Genomic DNA, 6,000 nt, shown 5'->3' on the forward strand with positions numbered 1-6,000 from the left:
ACTATAAGTTCAATAAATGATGGTCAATGACAAAAATGGGTAGTGAAGTGGGCTTGGAAAGAAGCAAAAGTTTGCCCGGGTTCAAGGACAATTGTTCCTATGTTTTTCCAACTCTTTTTGTCTATCATTGACCCAAGAAGATAACTCCTTTGTGCGCCTTCTTGAATTCATAAGACCCATTTACACAAGGAAACGAGTAAGGCTGGCCGATGGCAGGGTTAATGAATAGCCAAGTGGAAGGGAAGGGCAGAGCTTGGGGAAAGAGCAAAGGCTGGTTTGCCCAGCTATGTAGGATGAGTGGTGTGTTAGGCAGCTTTCAGGTATTTCGATGGTAGCCAAAGCCTGCTAATAATAAAAGCATGATTCTGATACTCTGTCTAAAGCGGTTATAACCTAAACTCATTACATCTTCTCTTCCAAGGGAGAGGTATTTAAAATGCACAGCTGACAAGAGCAGGAAAACTCCTCCCATTTCTGTCAGATCATTTAGTGACATCACAGATGCTACCTTTCTTACCTTGCATTGTCATTATTTGCAGCAGAGGGAAAAAATTCTTCTTCCCACTTGCCCACTTCCCATTCTTCCCCGGTTTAGGCCTGGAAAGCATAGAATAAAAGTAAAAGTAGAAGAAAATAGCAGAGTCAGCTGTGATTTGGAGCCCATCTGTGCATCCACAGAGCCTTAGATCTCCTCGTTGGATCAGGCTGCCCTGAGGAACTGAATTCCATCATATGTGGCCAAGTATGTGCATATGTTGAGGGAAGAGAAGTTGAAAAACTAGTGTTTCATTAAGTGTTAGTCAATATATTTTAAAAGCTAGGGAGATTTTTTAATGATTATCTCACCAGGAAAGAAAGGGTAAATTTTCTGCTTTGAACTTTCAAAAGCTTTAACATAAAAGTGAACAAAACAGTAGATGCAGCTTTGCCTAGTGGTCACTGTCACTGAGAGCATTTTCATAATTTCTTACTGTGATGTTTTCAGTTCTTTGACATGAACAAATTTGCTTTTCTAAATGTGTGTGTGTGTTGGGGTGGAGGGAATCACTTTGTTTTGTATGTAGCTTGCATTCAGGAAGTACAGAGTGATTACCCAGAACAAATGCATGGAACTTCCCAGCAATATTTGCTACACTTTATTATTTCTTAGCTCTTAAAAGGGATAAAAACCACAAGTAAATGATTTATTTGATGGGAGGGTAGTCACATTACCTTAGGCAAACCCAATGCCCCAGTACTCTTGACAGGGGAGAAGACCAAAGACCAAAGACCGTAAGCCTGGAATGCATTTTGTTGAGTAAGAAACATGAGCAACTACCCCTCTGCTGGGCAAATCAGAGCAAGAGAAGGTTATTTGCCTTGATGCAGTACCCCAGACCCACTCCATCTATGTACCTGCTCCTTAGTCCATAACAGACTAGGATCAAAGGGAAGGGGGGCATTTTGGATCATGAACATTTGCTCATCAGGTTCTAAAACCACCTGGGTCAACTTGGAAATTGCTGTGGCTCAGCAATTCTTATGTCTTGTTCAGCATTTTATCTATTCCCATTAACTGGTATATGCACTAACAGTTATTGAATGAATAAATGATTATGATACTAAAAATAAGAATTATTTCCACTTATTGAAAACTTATTAAGTACTTGATACCATGCTAAGCATTTTGTGTATTCCCTTATTTAATCCTTGTATGTTCCACAGGGCAAAAGTCCCCTGGAGTTCACTTGATTTCATTACAGCCTTCCCGAAACGGGATGGTCAGAATGCTTTATGGTAAAATTAAGTGAATTATAATTTAATATTGGAGAGTTTCTTCATTGAAAAAAATTCTTATAATAATCATGAAAAACAGAAGCTATAAAAGTTTAAAAAATCTGTGAATTTATAGAGTTATAGAGAAGGGACTTTTGAGGTCATCTAGTCCATTTACCTAATTTTATGAAGGAAGAAACTGAGGCACAGATTAAATTAGACCCAGTGTCACACAGTAAGCAGCTGGTGACAGAGTGAGAGTAGATGTACAGACCCCCTAGATGTGCAGAATTCACAGGGCTCATTATGTGATATTCTGTTATTACTCCCTTCAAGATTATTAAAGTTAATATCTCATGATATTACAGGCGATGAAGCAGCAGAACACTAGGTCACTGCATCACCCCCTGTCTCTGGGATACACGCAATGACATAAACACTCTCATAAATACTAATGTATTGCTTAGTAAGGATTCTCAATAAAGACATTATGACCCACATCAGTGGGAGGGAGAGGAATGAAGTAATAGCTACATTACACCTCAAATTTCCCATTAACTTTGATGTGTCCTACTGCCAATTTTTAAAAAAAATACCATGAGTCTTAATGGGATGTTGTCCTGTAGGTAATTTTCCTCTCATCCATTAGTTGGATCTCATCTGAAAAAGTTTTGAGAACCTTTGTGTCCTCAAGGAATATTGCTTCTCTGGCCTGGTGTGGGGAGGAAGAAGCAATGACTGGAGCCCTAGATCACAAGCCAGAGTTTTCTACCCTTGCAGAGGTACTGTGGACAATGCTCCTCCTAAGAGGCTGAGCTCCTTCCTGTTCCTCCAGCTGTAAATAAAGGAGTAGCCCAGGATGTAGTCACCTCCCAGTGTTACAGATTGCTTACGTAACACCCGCAAGTGTGCTCATTGTATCACAGCAGCATTACCTAAGCTTTGTTATCTGGTCACAGGGACATCTGGACAACCCAGAACACAACTGAAAGGTGGCAATCAGCGTTTGGAAAAAAGAAAATCCATAGGGATTAGGACATATTCTTATAAATGCAGCAAGGTGGTCACTTTTCATGTGGTCTTCATCAAGTCATATCCTAAAAGAAGTTTCTAATACTTCTCTTTACCTCCAGGAAGGACCATATTGTAACCTCCTCTACTTAATTAGAATCTTCCCTGGGGTTTTTAAAAGCCCAACTTTCTATTTTTTAAAAACATTTAGTTCATACACAATCAAGAGGTTTATTTCATACCCAACTCCAAGGAAGCTTAAGCTTGAAAGGAAGCATTTGAAAACAAAACAGCTCAACTTCACACTGCCTCTGTGGAGGAGAAACATTAAGAGAAATATCAAGTCAGCCCTAGCCGGTTTGGCTCAGTGATTAGAGTGCTGGCCTGAGGAGTGAAGGATCCTGAGTTCAGTTCTGGCCAAGGGCACATACCTTGGTTGCAGGCTCTATCCCTGGCCCTGGTCAGTGCGTGAGTGGGAGGCAACCAATTGGTGTGTCTCTCTCACATTGATGTTTCTACCTCTCTCTCTCTCCTCCTTTCTATTCTCTCTGAAAAGCAATGGAAAAATATATCCTCGGGTGAGAATTTCAAAAGAGAGAGAATATCAAGTCATTTCTTATGTGAATGGTTGATTCTTTAATGATGAATTTTAGTGTGAACAAAATAGCCACCCAAGAAGACACAGCTGTATTTAGCTCTGGTGGAGAAGTTTTAATTTCAGAAGTATCCATGATTCTGATCTTTAACTGTCTCTCCTTTAGCAATAAGGACTCCCAGGTAGCTAACCAGCCTGCTAATCTAGTTTGTCAGGCAAGATTCCTTCTGCAGTAGCCTGGAGGATCCAGCCTGATTCTAGCTTTTTCCCCCCAACCTTAGGTCAAATAATATCAACTTTCCCCATTTATTGATGCTCACCTTAGGTACGGATTTTAAAAAACAAAATTCAAGCCTACTCAACAGAAAGTCCCTTGTGTTTCATAAGATCTGTCTGCATCAGGCATTTTTTGTTTAGCATCTTGTTTTCTCTCTTGGGGGAAGCGATTCAGACCTACATGGCCAAAGGTTTTCCTGGAGTCAGGCTCATGACCAGGTCCCAAGCCTTTCGGGTATATATATGAAGGCAGAGCTCTGCCCGCTGAACTGTTTCACTGCAAAGATTTACTCCTTAGTCTCATTAGTATCTGCAGAAAATAAAATTTGGCAGCCAATTGCAGGAATGTTCAGGTAGGGCTCAGAAAGCTTTCAGAGAGAGCCTTTCTCCTTAAAATACTATTGTGTGACAATTGAGAATTCATCAAAAAAACTCTTTAAATATCAAAAATTGATTGAATCAGGATTATATTATAGCTGGATTTAAGATTAGAGGGTGAGCTGGAGAAGGTAGCAGAAAACCAATGATCGGTTTGAAGCTCTTACTTTTTTTGCTCTTGTAGTGAGATTAACATTCAAGTATTATAACTCCAGCTTAAGTCAAAATAGATTGAATTCTCTCAGTGATTCAAAATAGCTATTACTTTTTTAAGGGGGGAAAAAGCAAAATGCCACTTTTTAGTAGAGAAAATTAGCCCGCCTATTGACTTTATAGTCTTTATCTGTTCCTTCAGTCCCTGAACTTTTACTGAATACCTGGTATATGCCTGGCACTGAGCTGGGCCCAACGAGGGAGACCCCTAGAGGAGCTGTCAGGTGGAAAGCGAGACGTAGCAGCTACGACTATGAAATAGGAATGCTCCAAACTTTAAGACAAGCTCACCGTTACATTCCCACCTCTCAGCACATTGCCTGCATACTGGAAGGGAGATGTCCTGTAAGGTGAATGTTTAAAGGATGAAAGTGAAGGGAGAGACACTGTGTTCCTGAATTCGAGACATGCCACAGAAAGTCCGAAGGGTGGCTGAGTGGGTTTTATTTTGAACCTGGAAGATGCTGAAGAAGAGCTCATTCACACTGGGAGGAAGAGTGAGGACCGGGACATGATGCCCACACCCAAGAATGACCCACGTGTGTTGGGGCGGGCAGGCAGGCGTGCAGGAGAGGAAGACAAGGGCCCCGCGTGGCATGGGCCACAGAGGTGCTGGTAGAACAGGGGCGCCCTTACTTGTTCTCCCATACCTGAGAGTCGCTCACGTTACCCATCAGGGAGTCGAATCAGTGAAAGGCTTGGTTTAGGAAGCTGGATTGGAGGGAATTCATAAGGTGGCTTATAGCACGTAGAGAAAAAGACAATGCAGTGCTTTTAAAATGTCTAAATTTTTGTCCCTCCTTTCTTCACAGAGTGTAGCCTGATTCCCCTCCCCTTGAACTTGGGCTGAACTAAGCACCTCACTGCCAACAAATAGCAGATGGCCGAAAGAAGAGCATGTGGCTTCTGAGGCTGGGTTGGCCAAGTGCACTTCTGCCTGACAGTCCTTTCTGGATCCTCACTCTGGGAAGTCAGTCCCCACGTCACGTGGACACTCAAGCTGCCCTACGGAGAGCTGAGGGGAGAGACATGAGACCTGTCCCCAACAGCCAACATTCCCCTGCTAGCCACGTGAATGAGCTGCTGTGGAGCCACCCCCTCCAGCCCCTCAAACTCTCAGGTGGCTCTATCCCTGGGGGTTTCCTGACTGCTACTTTAGGAGAGAGATTCTGGCCAGAGCCCCGCAGTTAACTTATTCCTGAATTTCTGAGACACAAAAACTGTGAAGGTGACAAATCTGGGAACGGTTTGTTCCATAGCATTACCGAAGTAATGCAGACAGTAAGGTAAGCTTTAAAAAGGGGGGGCAGGTGGTGTTTTAACAGCCTAGGACCTGCCATGTGGCCTTGGCATGAGAATAGTAAGAAAAAAAATAAACATAAAACATTATAAGGGGTAAGACTTAGTGGCTTGTTGCAAAAGGAGTTAAGGAAAAGAAATAAGCCAAGATAGATGGCTCTGGGAATGTCTGAGAACCCATCAAAGAAAATCAATAGGCAGTGGGTGGGAGAATTGGATTTAGGGAAAATCATCTCTTAATCTTGTAATTGTAGAGAATTAGACCATATAAGAAGCTATAGTGAGGATGATCGAAAGTTGAATTTAGAAGATTGCTTAAAGATAGGTTAATTCAATCACCCCATTTTAAGATACAGCTAAAGCAGTCACTCAGGGCCCTGCGTTTAAAAGGGCCCCGTGCTTCTTGGTTTAATGCTCTGCTCTTGCCCCTTTGGATTTCTTACTAATTGTTTAACAAGAGGATCTGCATTTTT

This window comes from Miniopterus natalensis, chromosome 3, assembly GCF_054644295.1.
Source record: "Miniopterus natalensis isolate mMinNat1 chromosome 3, mMinNat1.hap1, whole genome shotgun sequence".
Lineage (NCBI taxonomy): Eukaryota > Metazoa > Chordata > Mammalia > Chiroptera > Miniopteridae > Miniopterus > Miniopterus natalensis.